This window comes from Chlorocebus sabaeus, chromosome X, assembly GCF_047675955.1.
Source record: "Chlorocebus sabaeus isolate Y175 chromosome X, mChlSab1.0.hap1, whole genome shotgun sequence".
NCBI lineage: Eukaryota > Metazoa > Chordata > Mammalia > Primates > Cercopithecidae > Chlorocebus > Chlorocebus sabaeus.
Genome location: NC_132933.1, coordinates 79,840,829 through 79,862,359, shown reverse-complemented (window position 1 = coordinate 79,862,359; position 21,531 = coordinate 79,840,829). Strand labels below are relative to the sequence as shown.

General features: G+C 40.1%; 1 protein-coding gene and 1 long non-coding RNA gene across 3 annotated transcripts in view; both read right to left on the bottom strand.

Moving 5' to 3' along the window:
- Nucleotides 1-21,531, bottom strand: part of LOC140710854 (doublesex- and mab-3-related transcription factor C1) — a 70,917-nt gene that overhangs the window by 9,283 nt on the left and 40,103 nt on the right. The window lies entirely within an intron of this gene.
- LOC140710856 (uncharacterized) overlaps nt 6,601-21,531 on the bottom strand; it is a 43,623-nt gene continuing 28,692 nt past the window's right edge. Inside the window, exon 3 of the long non-coding RNA XR_012091950.1 lies at nt 6,601-8,419. This is a non-coding gene — a long non-coding RNA (uncharacterized lncRNA). The remainder of the gene's footprint in view (nt 8,420-21,531) is intronic.

Genomic DNA, 21,531 nt, shown 5'->3' with positions numbered 1-21,531 from the left:
TGTCCCACAATACGGGCTGGTCTGATATTTGCCTCTTGTTTATATTTATGTTTGACACTTTGGGCACGAATATTAAGAAGGTGATGAGCAGTTCACATTATATCACATCTGGAGGCTCCTAAGGCCAGTTTCTCTAGTTACCGGTGATGCGGTTTGTATTCATCAGTTTTATCACTTAATTACGGTATTTTTCAGACAGAGTACTACATTGGGAAGGTACTTTTCTCCCGTTGTGGTTAATAAGTAGTCTGTCATGATATTTCGATGACATGCGGATATTCTGCTCTCCAACAAAATTTTACCTCTTGGCCTTAGTATTCATTCAGGGCTCTTGCCTGATTTGATTATTACTTTGTTGGTTAAAAAAAAAAAACGGGATTTCTCTAATACTATAATTCATTTCTGCTTTTATAGATGGACATTTTGATGTAAAAAAGCTCATCTCACCCCCTCCCCCACCTCGTTGCTGTTGATGTTGCATTTGCTGTGGCAGAGAAAGAGTACAAGCTGTTTATTTGTTTTGTTGAAAGAAATGTCAAGAGAAAAAAGTGGACAATATTAAGAGAAAGGTAAACAAATACATGATGAATTTGATAAGAATTTCCCCTCTAACAGTCTAATCAGACTGACAAAATTCATTGCCTGAAGTTAGAATTGATTGGTCAGCAATAGCAAAAAAGCAGTTTATGATAATTATTAAGAGGATCTGAGGTTACGAATTTGGCCAACTAAAAAATGGTTTGGATCTTGTAGAACACACACACACACACACACACACACACACACAAACATTTTTGTGGAGACATCATAAAAAGGTATTGTTATTTCAGTTACATAACGCATAATAGAAAATTATGAGATCATATATAATATTTTACAAAAGGCAGAAGGCCTTCACCTAAGTCGCCACTCAAATGTCCATGTAATACAAGACTTTTCTAACAGTATGGAAGAATAACTGATTCAAAGTGTAAGAAATTTCAACAACCTTACTTTTAGCATTACATGAATCATGGGAAATTTCCTTTCCAAGAACTTTCCAATTTGCAAAGACATGTTCGTAGCATGATAAATTGAACTCATAGTACAGTTATTTGGGTATCATGTCTACCTCTCAGAAAGGAAACTGAGTTAATTGTGGAAGACATTGGAGAAACTCATTTGTATGATGAAAGACAGGGATCTGGCTGTTAGTTCAAAAATCAGATTTTGTTGTGATTTAAATCAAGAGTCCGATGTTTCTTTTATTTCTTCTTTCCATTGTATGATTCATATTGAAAACATAAGGGCTTAGCTTCCTAAAGTCGACTATATGAAAAGTTTCACAACTATAGTTATTAAAGTCATTCAGTAAATATGCACAAACGCAGTGAATCATCGCAGGCTTATTTTGTCAGTCTTTATTGAGTTGTGTATGTTTTATTGGTCTTCTTAAAGACCTCGGTTTTTATTTATTGATTTTCTCTATTATTTTTCGGGTTTCCATTTCATTGATTATTTTACCTATCTTTCACATTTCCTTCCTTCTGCTTCTTTTGCTCCTCTTTTTCTAGTTTAGTGTAGTGACATCATAGATTACTGCTTTGATAATTTTTCATTTGTCTGATGGAAGCACTTAATGGCATAAATTTTCCTTTCAACAATGGTTTAGCTTTGCATCACAGATGTTGACATGTCTTATAATCATTTCCTTTCAGTTCAATTCACTTTCTGAAGTCCTGGGAGACTCAGTCTTCAGTATTCTTTTTATTTAAATTGGCCAATAAAAATTGTATATGTTTGTGGTGTACAACATGATGTTTTGATAATAAGTATACACTGTGAAATGGCTAAATCAAGGTAATTATCATATGCATTACCTCACATACTTACCGTTTTTTGTGTGTGGTGAGAACACTTAAAAACTACTCTCAGCAAATTTCATGTATACGACATATTGTTATTAACTGTAGTCACCATGGTGAAGAAGAGATCTTTTGAAATTATTCCTCCTGCCTAGCTGAAATTTTGTACCCTTTGGTCAACATCTCCCCCACTCCCCCAAACTCCAGCCTCTGGTAACAACCATTCCACTCGCTACTTCTAAAAGATCGACTTTTTCACCTTCCACACATGGAAATGCCATGATTTCCTTCTTTTACATGGCAGAACGGTATTCCATGGGGTACATAGACCACATTTTCTTTATTCGTTAATCCGCTGATGAACACTTAGGTTCACTGTAAATTTTGGCTATCGTGAATAGTGATGCAGTGAAGATGGGAGTGCAGATACCTCTCTGACATGTTGATTTCATAGCCTTTGAATACAGTCCCAGAAGTGGGAAGGCTAGGTCATATGGTAGTTCTATTTTAACTTTATGAGGAACCTTCATACTGTTTTCCATAATGGCTCTCCCAATTTACATCTGGAAGATTTTCTCTTTAGCCCATGGATTCAGTGGCATCCTTCACATTGAGTGGTGGTGAAAATCCTGACATCATCCCAGCAGGGACAAAGAGGGGTGCCTCCTTACGGCCTGGTGGGGGTATATGTTGGAGATCTCCACATAATCCTGCTGATATGGTAGCGCGAAGGGGCTCTCGTCTCTGCCCATGGAAATGAATGTGGAAGTCCATGCCCCCCGCTAGATCTTTGCCGGCATGAGTGGGGCCACAGAGTTTTCCGAGGCGTTCAACTGGAGTAGAGCAGTTACTGTGAAAATATTTTCTGTCTTGTTGGGCTGCCTCTTTTCTGATCCTTAGGTTAGGAAGAACAGGCTTTTGTAGGTTTATTTCTTCGTTTCTTCGCTTGTTTTGTTTAGCTTTGTTTTGTTTTGCCTGTGCATTTTGGAATTCCCCAGTAGCTGGTTTCTTCAGCTCCAACTTTGGGATATATCAGGCAAAAACAAAACCCAAGGAACTCACCACCATATCGTTCTGAGGTCCTCAGTTGCTCTGCTTTCTCCTCTCCACTTTCAGCCTTATGTTTGTTTTATATATAGTGTCTCGAATTTTAAGTTGTACTTAGTGGGAAGAATAGGGAAATGTACAACTACACCACCTTCCCAGAAGCAGCAGTCTCTATAGATTCATTTTATTTTAAAAAGCAAATAATAATTATATATATTTATGGGGTAGAATATGATGTTTTGATATATGTATACAATGTGGAATGATTAAACGAAGCTAATTAGCATATCCGTCTCCTCACCTACCTATCAATCTTTTGTGGCGAGAACATTTACAATCTACTCTTTGAGCAGTTTCAAAATATGTAACACATTATTTTTAACTAGAAATGCTGTGCAATAGATGACTAAAGCTCCTTGCTCCTGTCTAACTGGAACTTTGTACTCTTTGACCAACATCTTCCCTTGCCATATCCCCCGCAAGCCCCGCCACCCCCAGCCTCTGGCAACCGTCATTCTACTCTCTGCTTCTATTAGATCAACTTTGTAAGATTCCACATGAGTGAGATCATGTGGTATTTGTCTTCCTTTTTTTTCTTTTATGTTTTAGTTGACACATAATAGTTGTGCATATTTATGAGGTACAGAGTGATATTTTGATATATCTATTCAACGTGTAATGACTATACCAGAGTAATTAGGGTATCCATCACCTCAAACATTTATCATTCCTTTGCGCTGGAAACATTCAAAATCCCCTCTTCCAGCTTTTTAAAAACATATACTATACCATACTGTTAACTGTATTCAACCTACAGTGCTATAGAACACTTAAACTTATTCCTTCTATCGATCCTTAATATAGTATCCATTAGCCAACCTCTCTCTATCCTCCCCTCCCCTCTGTACTTCCCAGCCTCTAGTGACCACAACTCTACTCTCTACTTCTCTGAGCCCAATTTCCTTCAGCTTCCACATATGAGCGAGGATTTGTGGTATTTGTCTATCTGTGCCTGCCTTGTTTCACTTAACATAAAATCCTCCAGGTTCATTCATGTTGCCTCGAATGACAGGACTTCATTCTTTCTGGTAGCTGAATAATGTTCTATTGTGTATAGATACCACATTTTCTTTATCCATTCACGTCGATGGACACTTAGGATGATTCCGTACCTTAGCTATTGGGAACAGTGCTGCAACAAACATGGGAAAGCAAATCTTTCTTTGATACACCGACTTCCTTTCTTTTGGATAAATACCCAGTTGAGGGACTGTTGGATCATATGGTAGGTGTGTTTTCAGTTTTTTGAGAAACCTCCGTACTGTTTTCCATGATGTCTGCACTAATTTACACTGGGACCAACAATGTGTAAGAGCTCCCCTTTCGAACATCACACACCGGGGCCTATTATGGGGAGGGGGAAGAGGGGAGGGATGGCATTGGGAGTTATACCTGATGTAAATGACGAGTTGATGGGTGCTGATGAGTTGATGGGTGCAGCACACCAACGTGGCACAAGTATACATATATAACAAACCTGCACGTTGTGCACATGTACCCTGGAACTTAAAGTATTAAAAAAAAAAAAAAAAAAAAAAAAGAACTCCCCTTTCTTCACATCCTCGCCGAAACTTATCTTTTTGTCTGTTTCATAACGGCCATTCTAACTGGGGTGAGAGGATATCTCATGGTAGTTTGGACTTGCATTTTCCTGATGATTAGTGAGGTTGAGCAATTTTCCATAAACTTCTTGGTGACTTGTATGCCTTCTTTTGAGAAATGTCTATTCTGATCCTTTGCTCATTTGTAATAGTATTATTTAGGGGAGTTTTGCTGTTGAGTTCTTTGAAAGCCTAGTGTATTCTGGATATTAGTCTCTTATCGGACGATTAGTTTTTAAGTATTTTCTCCCATTCTACAGGTTGTCTCCTCACTCTATTAATTGTTTCCTTTGCTATACAGAAGCTTTTTGGTTTTATATGGTCCCATTTGCGTATTTTTGCTTTTGTTGCCTGTGCTTTTGTAGTCTTACCCATAAAATATTTGCCCTACTAGAACAATGCCCTGAAGCTTCTCTCCTTTGTTATTTTTATAGTTTCAAGTTTTCCATTTAAGCCTTTAAGTTTCTATGACAACATCATGATGTCCTGGTTACTATAGCTTTATAGTATATTTTGAAGTCAGGCAGAGTGATGCCTCCAGTTTTGTTTGTTTGTTTGTTTCTTCCCCCCTCAGGATTTCTTTGTTTATTTGAGATCTCTTGCGGTCCCATATGAATTTTAGGATTTTTTTCCTATTTCTGTAAAAAATATCATTGGTATTTTGGGTGGGATTGCATTGAATCTGTAGATTGCTTTGGGCAATATGGTCATTTAAGCAATTTTCATTCTTCTAATCCATAAGCATGGAATGCCTTGCCATTATTTTGTGTCCTCTTCAATTGTTTTTATCAGTGTCTTGAAGTTTTCATTGTGGTGATCTATCACATCCTCAGTTACATTTATTCCTAGATACTTTTTTTGTGGCTACTGTAAATGGGGTGGCTTTTTTTTTAAGTTTTACTTTAAGTTCGGAGATACGTGTGCAGAACGTGCAGGTTTGTTACATAAGTATACATGTGCCATGGTGATTTGCTGCACCTATCAACCCGTCATCTAGGTTTTAAGCCCCGCATGCATTAGGTATTTGTCCTAATGCTCTCCCTCCCCTTTCCCCCCACTTCCCCCCAACAGGCCCCGGTGTGTGATGTTCCCCTCCCTTTGTCCACAAGTTCTCATTGTTCAGCTCCCACCTATGAGTGAGAACATGCGGTGTTTGGTTTTCCGTTCCTGTGTTAGTTTGCTGAGAATGATGGCTTCCAGCTATGAACTCATTCTTTCTTATGGCTGCAGGGTTTGCTCTCTTGATTTCCTTTTCTACTAGTTCATTATTGGTGCATGGAAACACTACTGATTTTCTTACGCAGATTTTGTATCCTGCAACTCTATTGAATTTGTTTACCAGTTCTAAAGAGTTTTCGGGGAGTCTTTAGGTTTTCGATCTATCCGACCAGGTCACCTGTGAAGGGGTGCAATTTGACGTCCTTTCTTTCCGTTTGGATGTCATTTATGTCTTTCTGGTGCCTAACTGCTCTGGGAGGACGTTCAGTACTATGTTAAATAGGAGCGGTGAGAGTGAGTATCCCTCTCTTGTTCCTGTTCTTACAGAAAAGGCTTTCAGCTTTTCCCCATTCAGTATGATGTGGGTTAGTTACATATAGCCTTTTGTTATGTTGAGGTATGCTCCTTTTGTACCTAATTTGTTGAGAGTTTTTGTCATGAAGTGACGCTGCAATTTTGTCAAATGCTTTTTCTGCGTCTACTGAGCTGATCATACCATTTTTGATCTTTGTTCTGTTGATGAGACATAGTATATGTATTGATTTGTGTGTGTTGAATCATCCTTGCATTTCTGGGATAGATCTCAATTGATCATCTTTTTGATGTGCTGTTGGATTCAGTTTGTTAGCATTTTGTTGAAGATTTTTGCACCTGTGTTCGTCAGGGATACTGGCCGGCAGTTTTCTCTTTCTCGTTGTGTCTTTGTCTGGTCTGGGCATCAGGGTAACGCTGGCCTTGTAGAATGAATTAGGAAGAATTCCCTCCTCTTCCCTCAGCCCCTTCCCCTCCCTCTCCCCCACTCCTCCTGACCTCCCCCACCCCCACCGCCACAGAAACAGCCAGGCAGGCAATCTTGGGAAGCAGGGGCAAACACGGGGGCATGTGGTTCAGATGCACCTTGGTCCTGTGGCAATGGCAGTGGGGCCTGTGTTGGGCACATGAGCGAGCCTGGACTCTGCTATCTCCCGGCCCAGCAGACAGTAGGAGCTGCAGTCGCTTAGGGCACGACACAGAGCCTTGGGGGTGGGCACCTAGAGCCCTGTTTTGCTGCAGCTGCCCAACACACAGAAGCCTTTTGGGCTCCACACAGGTTCAAGCAGTGCCTCTGCATCTTCTCCCTGCGACTCTGCCTGCCAGTCCCTCAAAGGGAACTCCTGTGTCTAAGATCTCAGAGGTCCACAGCAGGAATGTGGTGTCCTAGGGTTCCTTCACTCACCCCTTCCTCGGGTCCAGTCTGTGTCCAGGGTCCAGTCGTGGCACCCGGCAATACCAAACAGGCAGTCCCGCTTCCTCCCTCTTCCACCACAGTGTCTTCCATTGCCCCTTTATTGAATTCCCATGTTTTCTCTCAAAAGATGTGTTTGAAGTGTGCAGATTTACTTAATATTTTGCTTCCTCTCTGAGGAAGAGGCACATCCCAGCTGCATTTGGTCAACCGTCTTTATTCTCAATCAAAATAAGCAATTCTGTCTGATAAAGCCACTGAAAAAATGCAAGAGAACACTAAGAAAAAAAGAAAGTATGTATGTTGAACAGATTTTTTTTAATGGTATTTGAAAGACTCTCACACATATCAAGAATATTTAAGGAACTCTATCATATGCAAAACGCCAGATTTTGGATTGAAAAAATAATAATTCAGAAAATTCTCAGTCTTTAATTCTGGATTTTTCCCCGATTCCTAAGGTATATCCACCTCCATTGAGGTGATATTCGGAAAGGTATATTTCATCTTTAATAACCAAAAATGAGTATTCCTGTGAAAGCTGCTAAAATGACAATCAGGAGATTCAGTAAATGTGACAAATTGGCCATTACGTGAATGCATTAATTTGAGGAGAATTGATCGTGTTGTCACCTAGCATCACTAAGCATATCAGGGAGAGTCGTGAATATGGAGGATCTCTCTCCCTGGCCACTTTACGTCCATGGAAACACAGGGGAAAAGCAGCTCACTGTTGGTCAGGTGAGGCAACTGGATTCCAAATCTCTTAATTTGGGTCACTAAAACAGACTGGGTATTTATGGCATTAAGAGGTTGCTCACAGGGAGATCTGGCAAGATGGCCAAATAGGAACAGCTCCGGTCTGCAGCTCCAAGCGAGATCGGCGCAGAAGGCGGCTGATTTCTGTATTTCCAACTGAAGTATCCAGTTCATCTCCTTGCTACTGGATGAACAGTGGGTGCAGCCCACAGAGGGCAAGCCGGAGCAGGGTGCGGTGTCGCCTCACCCAGGAAACACAAGGGGTCGGGGGATTTCCCTTTCCTAGCCAAGGGAAACTGTGATAGACTGTACCGGGAGGAACAGTACATTCCAGCCCAGATACTGTGCTTTTCCCATGGTCTTCACAACCAGCAGACCAGGAGATTCCCTCCAGTACCTGGCTCAGCGGATCTCACCCCCACGGAGCCCAGCAAGCTAAGATCCACTGGCTTGGAATTCTCAGTGCTAGCACAGCAGTCTGAGGTCGACCTGGGATGCTCGAGCTTGGTGCGGGGAGGAGCGTCCACCACTGCTGAGGCTTGAGTAGGCGGTTTTACCCTCACTGTGTAAACAAAGTCGCTTGGAAGTTCGAACTGGGCGGAGTCCACCGCAGCTCAGCAAGGACGACTGCCTCTCTAGATTCCTCCTCTCTGAGCAGGGCATCTCTGAAAAAGAGGCAGCATCCCCAGTCAGGGACTTTTAGATAAAACCCCCATCTCCCTGGGACAGAGCACCTGGAGGAAGGGGCGGCTGTAGGCACAGCTTCAGCAGACTTACACGTCCCTGCCTGACAGCTCTGAAGAGAGCAGCAGTTCTTCCAGCACAGTGTTCGAGCTCTGATAAGGGAAGGACTGCCTCCTCAAGTGGGTCCCTGACCCCCATGTATCCTGACTAGGAGACACCTCCCAGTAGGGTCCAACAGACACCTCAGGCAGGAGAGCTCTGGCTGGCATCTGGGGGGTGCCCCTCCGGAACGAACCTTCCAGAGGAAGGACCAGGCAGCAATCATTGCTGTTCTGCAGCTTCTGCTGGTGATACCCAGGCAAACAGGGTCTGTAGTGGACCTCCAGCAAACTCCAGCAGACCTGCAGGAGAGGGGCCTGACTGTCAGAAGGAAGACTAACAAACAGAAAGGAATAGTACCAACATCAACAAAAAGGATGTCCACTCAGAGACCCCATCAGAAGGTCACCAACATCAAAGACCAAAGGTAGATAAATCTACGAAGATGGGGAGAAACCAGCACGAGAAGGCTGAAAATTCCAAAAACCAGAAACCAGCACAAGAAAGCTGAAAATTCCAAAAACCAGAACGCCTCTTCTCCTCCAAAGGGCCACAACTCCTCACCAGCAAGGGAACAAAACTGGATGGAGAATGAGTTTGACTAATTGACAGAAGTAGGCTTCAGAAGGTGGGTAATAGCAAACTCCTCCAAGCTAAAGGAGCATGTTCTAACCCAACGCAAGGAAGCTAAGAACCTTGAAAAGGGGTTTGACGAATTGCTAACTAGCATAACCAGTTTAAAGAAGAATGTAGATGACCTGATGGAGCTGAAATAAACAGCACGAAAACTTCGTGAAGCATACACAAGTATCAATAGCCAAATCAATCATGTGGAAGAAAGGATATCAGAGTTTGAAGATCAACTCAATGAAATAAAGTGAGAAGACAAGATTAGAGAAAAAAGAGTGAAAAGAAACAAACAAAGCCTCCAAGAAATATGGGACTATGTGAAAAGACCAAACCTACGTATGATTGGTGTACCTCAAGGTGACAGGGAGAATGGAATCAAGTTGGAAAACACTCTTCAGGATATTATCCAAGAGAACTTCCCCAACCTATCAAGACAGGCCAACATTCAAATTTGGGAGATACAGAGAACACCACAAAGATATTCCTTGAGAAGAGCAACCCCAAGACACATAATCGTCACATTCACCAAGGTTGAAATGAAGGAAAGAATGTTAAGGGCATCCAGAGAGAAAGGTCGGGTTACCGACAAAGGGAATCTCATCAGACTAACAGTGGATCTTTCTGCAGAAACCCTACAAGCCAGAAGAGAGTGGGGCTCAGTATTCAACATTCTTACAGAAAAGGATTTTCAGCCCAGAATTTCCTATCCAGCCAAACCAAGCTTCGTATGTGAAGGAGAAATAAAATCCTTTACAGACAAGCAAATGCTGAGAGATTTGGTCACCACCAGGGCTGCCTTACAGGAGCTCCTGAGGAAAGCACCAAACAGGGAAAGGAACAAATGGTATCAGCCACTGCAAAAACATACCAAATTGTAAAGACCATCGACGCTATGAAGAAACTGCATCAACTAACAGGCAAAATAACCAGCTAGCATCATATTGACAGGATCAAATTCACACGTAACAACATTAACCTTAAATGTAAATGGGCTAAGTGCCCCAATTAAAAGACACAGACCGGCAAGTTGGATAAAGAGTCAAGACCCATTGGTGTGCTGTATTCAGGAGACCCATCTCACGGGTAAAGACACACATAGGCTCAACATAAAGGGATGGAGGAAGATTTACCAAGCAAATGGAAAGCAAAGAAAAGCAGGGGTTGCCATCCTAGTCTCTGATGAAACAGACTTTAAACCAATGAGGATCAAAAGAGACAAAGAAGGGCATTACATAATGGTAAAGAGATCAATGCAACAAGAAGAGCTAACTATCCTAAATATGTATGCACCCAATACAGGAGCACCCAACCTCACAAGGCAAGTTCTTAGAGACCTACAAGGAGACTTAGACTCCCACACAATAATAGTGAGTGAAGCAGACCTAATAGACATCTACAGAACTCTCCACCCCAAATCAATGGAATATACATTCCTCTCAGCACCCCATCGCACTTATTCTAAAATTGACCACGTAATTGGAAGTAAAACACTCCTCAGCTAATGCAAACAAAAACAAAAACAAAAACAAAAACAGGAAATAGTAACAAACTGCTTCTCAGACCACAGTGCAATCAAATTAGAACTCAGAATTAAGAAACTCACTCAAAATTGCACAACTACATGGAAACTGAACAACCTGTTCCTCAACGACTACTGGGTAAATAACAAAATGAAGGCAGAAATAAAGATGTTCTTGGAAACCAATGAGAACAAAGACACAATGTACTGGAATCTCTGGGACACATTTAAAGCACTGTGTAGAGGGAAACTCATAGCACTAAATGCCCGCAAGAGAAAGCAGGAAAGTTCTAAAATTGACACCCTACCATCACAATTAAAAGAACTAGAGAAGCAAGGGCAAACAAATTCAGAAGCTAGCAGAAGACAAGAAATAACCAAGATCAAAGCAGAACTGAAGGAGACAGAGACACAAAAAGCCCTTCAACAAATCAGTGAATTCAGGAGCAGGTTTTTTGAAAAGATCCACAAAATAGGTAGACCACTAGCCAGACTAATAAAGAAGAAAAGAGAGAAGAATCAAATAGACTCAATAATAAATGATAAAGGGGACATCACCACTGATCCCACAGAAATACAAACTACCATCAGAGAATACTATAAATACCTCTACGCAAACAAACTAGAAAATCTCGAAGAAATTGATAAATTCCTGGACGCACACACCCTCCCAAGGCTAAATCAGGAAGAAGTCAAATCCCTGAATAGACCCATAACGAGTTCTGAATTTGAGGCAGTAATTAATAGCCTACCAACAAAAACATGTCCAGGACCAGAAGGATTCACAGTCGAATTCTACCAGAGGTACAAAGAGGAGCTGGTACCATTCCTTCTGAAACTATTTCAAACAACAGAAAAAGAGGGAAACCTCCTTAACTCATTTTATGAGGCCAGCATCATCCTGATACCAAAACCTGGCAGACACACACAAACACACACACACACACACACACACACACACACACACACACACACAAAGGAAATTTCAGGCCAACATCCCTGACGAAAATCGATGCGAAAATCCTCAAAAAAATACTGGCAAACCAAATACAGCAACACATCACAAAGCTTATCCATCACGATCAAGTCGGCTTCATCCCTGGGATGGAAGGCTGCTTCAACACACACAAATCAATAAACGTAATCCATCACATAAACGGAACCAATGACAAAAGCCACGAGATTATCTCAACAGACGCAGAAAAGCTCTTTGACCAAATTCAACAGCCCTTCATGCTAAAAACTCTCAATAAACTAGGTATTGATGGAACGTCTCTCAAAATAATAAGAGTGATTTATGACAGACTCACAGCCAATATCATACTGAATGGGCAAAAATTGGAAGCATTCCCTTTGAAAACTGGCACAAGACAAGGATGCCCTCTCTCACCACTCCTATTCAACATAGTATTGGAAGATCTGGCCGGGGAAATCAGGCAAGAGAAAGAAATAAAGGGTATTCAGTTAGGAAAAGAGGAAGTCAAATTGTCTGTTTGCTGATGACATCATTGTATATTTGGAAAACCCCATCGTCTCAGCCCAAAATCTCCTTAAGCTGATAAGCAACTTCAGCAAAATCTCAGGATATGAAATCAATGTGCAAAAATCACAAGCATTCTTATACACCAATAACAGACAGAGAGCCAAATCATGAGTGAACTCCCATTCACAATTGCTACTAAGAGAATAAAATACCTAGGAATACAACTTTCAAGGGATATGAAGGACCTCTTCAAGGAGAACTACAAACTGCTCAAGGAAATAAAAGAGGACACACACAAATGGAAGAACATTCCATGCTCATGGATAGGAAGAATCAATATCGTGAAAATGGCCATGCTGCCCAAAGTAATTTACAGATTCAATGCTATCCCCATTGACTTTCTTCACAGAATTGGAAAAATCTACTTCAAATTTCATATGGAACCAAAAAAGAGGCTGCATAGCCAAGACAATCCTAAGCAAAAAGAACAAAGCTGGAGACAACAAGCTACCTGACTTCAATCTATACTACCAGGCTGTGGTAACAAAAATAGCATGGTACTGATAGCAAAACAGACGTATAGACCAATGGAACAGAACAGAGTCTTCGAAAATAACACCACACATCTACAACCATCTGATCTTTGACAAACCTGACAAAAACAAGCAATGGAGAAAGGATTCCCTACTTAATAAATTGTGTTGGGAAAGCTGGCTAGCCATATGCAGAAAGTTGAAACTGGATCCCTTCCTTACACCTTATACAAAAATTAACTCAAGATGGATTAAAAAGTTAAATGTAAGACCTAAAGCCATAAAAATCCTAGAAGAAAACCTAGGCAGTACCATTCAGGACATAGGCATGGACAAAGATTTCATGACTAAAACAACAAAAGCAATGGCAAAAAAAAGCCAAAATTAACAAATGTGATCTAATTAAACTGAAGAGCTTCTGCACAGCAAAAGGAACTATCATCAGAGTTAACAGGCAACCCACAGAATGGGAGAAAATTTTTGCACTCTATCCGTCTGACAAAGGGCTAATATCCAGGATCTACAAATTAGTTAAACAAATTTACAAGAAAAAAAAACTCCATCAAAAAATGGGCAAAGGATATGAGCAGACACTTCTCAAAAGAAGACCTTTATGCAGCCAGCAACCATATGAAAAAATGCTCATCATCACTGATCGTTAGAGAAATGCAAACCAAAACCACAGTGAGATACCATCTGACACCAGTCAGAATGGCAGTCATTAAAAAGTCGGGAAACATCAGATGCTGGAGAGGATGTGGAGAAATAGGAACGCTTTTACACTGTTGGTGGGAGTGTGAATTAGTTCAACCATTGTGGAAGACAGTGTGGCGGTTCCTCAAGGATTTAGAACTAGAAATACCATTTGGCCCAGCAATGCCATTACTGGGTGTACACCCAAAGGATTATAAATCATTCCACTATAAAGACACATGTACACGTATGTTTATTGCGGCACTGTTCACAGTAGCAAAGACTTGGAAGCAACCCAAATGCCCATCAATGATAGACTGGATAAAGAAAATGTGGCCCATGTACACCATGGAATACTTTGCAGCCATAAAAAGAAGGGCGAGTTCACGTTCTTTGCAGGGACATGGATGAAGCTGGAAACCATCATTCTCAGCAAACTAACACAAGAACAGAAAACCAGACACCGCATGTTCTCACTCGTAAGTGGGAGTTGAACAGTGAGAACACATGGACACAGGGAGGGGAACATCACACACCCCGTCCTGTCAGGGGACGGGGGCTGGGGGAGGGATAGCATTAGGAGAAATACCTGATGTAGATGATGGGTTGATGCGTGCAGCAAACCACCATGGCACATGTATACCTATGTAACAAACGTGCACGTTCTGTACATGTACCTCAAAACTTACAGTATAATAAAAATAAAAATAAAAAAGACATTGCTCAATAGAAACTAAACCTAATATTTTTTGAAGCATTAGCTAGCTGCCGGATAGTGCACCACATGCTTTACATGTGTTGTCATCTTTATTTCCCACAATCCCTTTAGTCTTATCCTCAGTTTTGCAAGTTAGGAATCTGAGGTTGAGGGAAACTAAGTCATTTATCCATGGTCACAGCAAAGAAAGTGGCAGAGCCTGGATTCAGAGTAAAATTTGTCTGACTCTTAAACACTATACTGTCATTTGAAGGCTCTTGGCATCTTTCCAGACATATTGATTCAAGGCACCAGAATACTTTGAGAAGTCACGCCCTCAACAAACAGGTTGTGAGTAAGTTAGCAGCTTCAGTTCAAAGGGTTTCAGAGACAGGTTATTCTATGTAAACTCAAGTCTTAGGTTACCAACGGGATCCTTGATCAATGACCATGTGACATTTGTTTACATGCAGAGGTTGATTCAAAAGGAGAGGGATGGAGTTATAATTCCATGCTGTGGTGTAAAGAGCAGTCTCTTGGGTCCCTGCTGCTTTCTTCTCAAGGGCCTATTAATAACTGCCCAGGTGGTGGGCTGCATCAATATAAATCAAGCCATTTCAGTGGGAAATCCTAGGTTGGTGCTAAGGAGTTATTCAAAACCAAGCCCAGTTTTTGAAATAAATTTCAGTTTCTAGCTCTTCATATGGGAGATCTCTGCAGCACCTCATCTGCACTCTTACTCACCGAGGCTCCCAGCCACTTCTGAAGTGAGTAGGAATAAAACTAGTTGTGACAAGAGACACTAGCCAGGCTGCTGCCAAATATGCAGGTAAAGGCCTGGTTATATTTAAGACATGGTGGTCAAAAACAGCCCACATCCTTGATCCTCCATCTCTGCCCCCATTTTACTGAATTAAGTCATAATTTGGTGATCAGGTTCAGGCTGGGTGGTCATAAGGTTTTAAATGTTTTGGTTAAATGGAATCTACTTGAGAATGACAACTTTGAGATGAAAGGTGGTAAGCTATACGTCTTTGCTTCTAGAGCTCCGGTTGTGGTCCCTTTCACATGGTCGGTAACCCATAAAGTGATTATTGAGAGATACGTAAGTTCCAAGCACAGAGGACCACCTAACAACAAACACCCTCATGGGCAGGTATAATGAAAAGTCGTTCAGAGAGTCAGCAAAATCAGCAATGTAAGGACCTCTGAAAATTCTCCCTTTCGTAAATGCAATGAGAAAACTGGCAAAAAATGGTCAAAATGAATGGTTTTGGAAACCTGCAAATTCACCTAAAGCTGAGGGGCAACTTGGGCATGTTTATTCAAGAAAAACAGCAGTATCTTTGCAGGAACAGTGAACTATGTGACATTTCAACTAGCCCTATCCTCATGGCCCTTTATGCAACTCCATGGTAGCCTTGAATACAAACAGCCTGCAATCATGGTGAAAACCAGCAGCCTGGCAGCCACCAGAAGGAAGAGAACAGGGTTGGAGCTCCTGCAAAACCGCACTCCCGAGAATTGTAATTATTTGATCTGTCTGGTAGTTCCCTGGAAGGCCCTACTTACATGGCTGTCTTTATTTGGAGTGACTCAGAGTGTGCCCAGTTTGAAATGCCTTTTTCCCTGGATGCATTTGTCAAAAATATTTGGAGGCAGTTGCTCAACACTGCAGCTGCCTCAGGCAATGTATAACACTTGGGGCACACAATAGGCTAACCGATACCTCAAAAGGAAATCTAGGTAATGAGGTGTCCATTGGAACTTTTAAAAGCGATTACCTATTCCTGGGAATCTAGAAGGCCAGACACTTGCCTATGACTATGACATGGTCTGCAAAGACCCAAAAGGTGCCTCAACGGCCAACTCTGGTTTACTTTGAGGCTCTGTGAAAGAGTTGTCGATTGCCTGGCTGCGAGTTGAAGGCATGTCCAGCATATGCACAGAACCCCATGGCAATGACTGGGAAACTTAACTTTTCCAGGCATATAAAGATATCTCTGTCCAATCACCAGGTCACCACTAAGCCAACCAAGCAGGGCATTCAGGAACCACACATAACAGAGGATACGGACTTTACGGAAGTAGTTCAGAAAAGTCACTAAACAAACAAATGACAGCAGGATTAATAGCACCAAACAATAACAACAATACCTTGAAAGAAGGGAGAATCTGAATTTCAGAGTTGCCACGTTCCATTACTTAAAGTGTCCAGTTTTCAACAAAAAACTTATGAGATGTGCAAAGAAACAGGAAAGTATGGAACACACAGAGAGAAGCCTAGACATTGGACTTACTAACAAAAGACTTCAAATCAGCTATTGTAAATATGTTCAAACAACTAAAGGAAACCATGTGGAAAGAATTAAAGAGAAGTATGAGAATGATGTCTAACATAATTGGAACTCAAGAAAGAGAGAACATTTGAAACAATAATGGCCCAAACTCCCCAAGTTTGATTCAAATTATTAATGGACACAAATGAGAACCACAGAAACTCCAAAGAGGATGAATTCAAGAAAATCTTCACCGAGGCACGTCTTAGTCAAACTGTTGAAAATCAAAGACAATGAGAGAATGTGGAAAGCGGCAAAGAAAAACAACTCACCACATACAAGGGATCCCCAGTAAGATTAACAACTGAGTTCTTATCAGAAACCAAGGGGACCAAAAGGTAGTGACAAGTCACAGTCAAAGGGGTTAAGGAAAACAACAACAACAACAACAACAACAACAACAAACAGTTAACCAAGAATGTTCCATCCAGAAATGCTATCCCTGAAAAATGATGATGAAGTAAAGCTATCCCCTGATAAAGAAAAGCTGAGAGAATGTATCATCAGCAGACTTCCCTTACAAAAAGATATTAAAGGGAAATCTGGAAAAGACAGCAGAGAGTAACTCAAATCCTGATGAACAAATAAGAACACCACTAAAGATAACTACAACAGCATTGATAAAAGACTGTACGAATGTATTGTTGTTTGTAAATCTTCCCTTCTTTTACCTGATTTAAAGGGCAATTGTTGCATAAAGCAATCATTATAGAACCATCTAGATGGGCATTACAGGTATAAAGAAGTAATTTTATGACAATAGTAGCACAAAAGAGGAGAGACTCTTGAGCCTTTATAGGGTCACGGTTTTTGTATAATATTGAAATTAAGGTGGTATCAATCTGAACTAGATTCTTTTAAGTTAAAATGTGAACTGTGGGGCAACCACTAAGAAAACAACTCAAAAATACAATAAAGAAACAACAGGGAAATGAATAGAGTATATGAGACAACATCTGTTTAGCAGAAAAGAATACCTCAGTGCAGGGGCAGAGGAACATTAAGACGTGAGAAAGAAAACACAAGAAGTGGCAGGCATAAATTCTACCCCAACAGTAATTACATTAAGTTCAGTGTGAATAGACTGAACAATACGAATGTGTTTTAAAGCAGATATTGGCAGGATGCAGTAAACACATGATTGAACTAGATGCTGTCCACAAGATACACACTTCAGATTCAAAGGCACAAATAGAATGTAAAAGGATGAGAAAATAAATACACTGAAAACAGCAACCACAAGAGAGCTGGAGTAGTTTTGTCAACTCCAGAAAAAACAGAGTTTAAAACACAAAATATGACTAGAGATAAAACATGAACATTCTACAATTATAAAAGTGTGAAGAGGAAGATATATAAATTATAAATATATTTGCACTGCACAACAGAACACCAAAATACCTGAAGTAAACACTGACAGTAATGAAAGGGGGAATAGATAATTCAGCAATCATTGTTTGAGACTTCAATACCTTGCTTTCAATAATGAATAGAAAAGCTAGTCAGATTATCAACAAGGATATACTAGATTTGAAAAAGCAATAAATCAAATGGACCTAACAGACATTTATAGAACACTACACCCAACAACATCAGAATACATATTCCTCTCAAGTACACCTGAAACGTTCTCCAGGATAGACCATACGGTGGGCTATAAAACACCATTTGCTGAAATCAGGAAAGAAAGAGGAGACACTACTATCTACATTATGGAAATACAAAGGATTATAAAGAAATAATATGAACAATTGTATGCCAATAGATTTGACGGCTTAGATGAAATGGATGAATTTCTAGGTAGACATAAACCATGCAAACTGACTGGAGGAGAAATAGACAAGACAAATAGATTGATAAAAATGAAACAGAATGAAACAGTAATTAAAAAAAAAAAAACTACCCAGAAAAAAAGATCAGGCTCAGATGGCTTCAACGCTTAATTCTACTAAATATGTAAATAAGAATTAATAGCAATTCTTCAATATGTCTTCCAAAAGAATAGAAGAGGAGGGAAAACTTCATAACTTAAAAGCCTGGCAACCAAATCATATATAGACTCAAAAGCAAAACTATGAATAGGAGAGAAAAAATCCCCAACAAAATATTAGCAAACCAAATCCAGCAACATAAAAAATATTCATACTCGGTGACCAAGTGGCATCTATCTCAGGCACATAAGGTTGCTTTAACAGCTACCCATCAATAAACAGATTTTATCATACGAACAGATAATCATTCAAAAAGCACGTGCTCATCTCAATTTATGCAGAAGAAGCATTTGAAAAAGTTCAACAGCCTGTCAAGAGAAATACACTTAAAAAAAAAAAAAAAACTGGGAATAGAAGGGAAATTTTCTCAAACTGATAAAGAGCACCTATGGAAACACCCACAGGTAACATCAGATTTAATGGCAGAAGACCGAATCTTTTACCCCTAATGTCAGAAACAGCACAAGGATGCCTGATGTAGTCACTACTACTCAACAATGTTTTGAGGGTTGTGGCCATGGTAACTGGTTTTCAAAAAGATGGGAAATGAAGACATAAAACTACCTCTATTAGGATATGGCATCATCTTGTAATTATAGAATCTTAAGGAATCCACTAAAAGACTTTAAAGAGAATAACTGAATTTGGCAAGGTGAAGGAATACAATGTCAATACACAAAAATAATTTCTATTTCTACAGAGTAGCAAAAAGGACATTGAACACAAAATTAAGAAAACAATTCCATTTGCAATAGTATCACAAATAATAAAATACATAGGAATAAACCTAACAGAAAGTGCAAAACTTATACTCTGCAAAACCACGAAGCATCGTGGAAACAAACTAAAGGACTTAACATGTTGAAAGACAAACAATAGTCGGAGACGTCAACATCCCATTTTGAGCGTTGAACAGATCATCCAGAGAGAAACTCAACAAAGAAATATCGGACTTGCTCTGTATGATAGACAAAATGGACCTAATAGATATTTACAGAGCATTTCCTCCAACAGCTGTAGAATACACATCCTTCTCCTCAGCACATGGATAAGTTCTCAAGGATATACCATATGTTAGGCCACAAGACAAGTCTTAAAACATGCAAAAAATTGAAATAATATCAAGTATCTTCTGTGACCACAATGGAATAAAACTTGAAACCAATAACAAGAGAAATTTTGGGAACTACACAAAAATGTGCAATTTAAAGAATGTGTTCCTGAACGACCAGTGGGTCAATGAAAAAATTAAGAAGGAAATTGAAAAATGTCTTAAAACAAATGACAGTGGAAACACAAACTACCAAAACCTATGGGTTGCAGCAAAAGCAATACTAAGAGGGAAGCTTATAGTTATAAGCCCCTATATAAAAAAAGTAGAAAAACTTCCAATAAACAACCTAACAATGCATCTTAAGAAACTAGAAAAGCAAGAGCAAACCAAACTCAAAATTAGTAGAAGAAAAGAAATAATAAAGATCAGAGCAGAAATACATAAAATCTAAACGAAGAAAACAATGCAAAACGTCAATGAGGCCGGGCGCGGTGGCTCACGCCTGTAAACCCAGCACTTTGGGAGGCCGAGGCGGGCAGATCACGAGGTCAGGAGATCGAGACCACGGTGAAACCCCGTCTCTACTAAAAATACAAAAAATTAGCCGGACGCGGTGGCGGGCGCCTGTAGTCCCAGCTACTCGGGAGACTGAGGCAGAAGCATGTCCTGAGCCCGGGAGGCGGAGCTTGCAGTGAGCCGAGATCACGCCACTGCACTCCAGCTTGGGCTACAGAGCGAGACTCCATCTCAAAAAAAAAAAAAAAAAAAAAAGAAAAACCAAATGGACTCACTTTTAGCCAGAATAAATGAGAAATAAAAGAAAAGAACCAAATAAATAAAATCAGGGATGATAAGGGAGACATTACAACTGATAGTGCAGAAATTCAAAGGATCATTAGAGGCTACTGTGAGCAACTATATGCCTATAAATTTGAAAACCTTGAAGAAATGGATAAATTCCTACACACATACCACCTACAAAGATGGAACCACGAAGACATTTAAAACCTGAACAGAACAATAACAAGTAATGAGACGGAAGCCGTAATTTAAAAGTCTTCCAGCGAAGTAAAGCCTGGTACCCAATGGCTTCACTGCCGAATTGCACCAAACATTTAAAGAAGAACAAATACCAATCCTACTCAAACTATTTCAAAAGGCAGAGGAGGAGGGAATACTTCTGAACTCATTCTATGAGACCAGTGTTGTCCTGATACCAAGACCAGACAAAGACACACACACACACACACACACACACACACACACACGCAGAAAACTATAGGCCAATATCCCTGATGAACACTGATGCAAAAAATTCTCAACAAAATACTCACTCACAAACCGAATTCACCAACACGTTAAAGAGATAATTCATCATGACCAAATGGGATTTATCCCAAAGATGGAAGGAGGATTCGACATATGCAAATCAGTCAATGTAATATATCATATCAACAGAATGAGGGACAAAAACATGATAATGTCAATGGATGCTCAGAAAGCATTTGATAAAATTCAACATCCCTTCATTATAAAAACTCTGAAGAAACTGAGTATAGAAGGAACATACCTCAGCATAATAAAAGTCATATATGACACACCCACAGCTAGGATCATACTGAATGGGCAAAAACTGAAAGGCTTTCCTCTAAGATCTGGAACAATGACAAGGACGCCCACTTTCAACGCTGTTATTCAACATAGTACTGGAAGTTCTAGCTAGAGCAATCAGACAAGAGAAAGAAATAAAGGGTGTCAAAATTAGAGAGGAAAAAGCCAAATTATCCTTGTTTGCTCCTTGTTTGCAGATGACATAATCTTATATTTGGAAAAACCTAAAGACCCCACCAAAAAACTATTAGCACTGATAAACAAATTCAGTAAAGTCCCAGGGTATAAAATCAACATACGAAAATCACTGCCAACTGTGAACAATCTGGAAAAGAAATCAATTAACAAATCCCACTTACAATAGCTATCAATAAAATAAAATACCTAGGAATTAACAAAGGAAGCGAAAATTTCTACAAGGAACGCTGTAAAACACTGATGAAA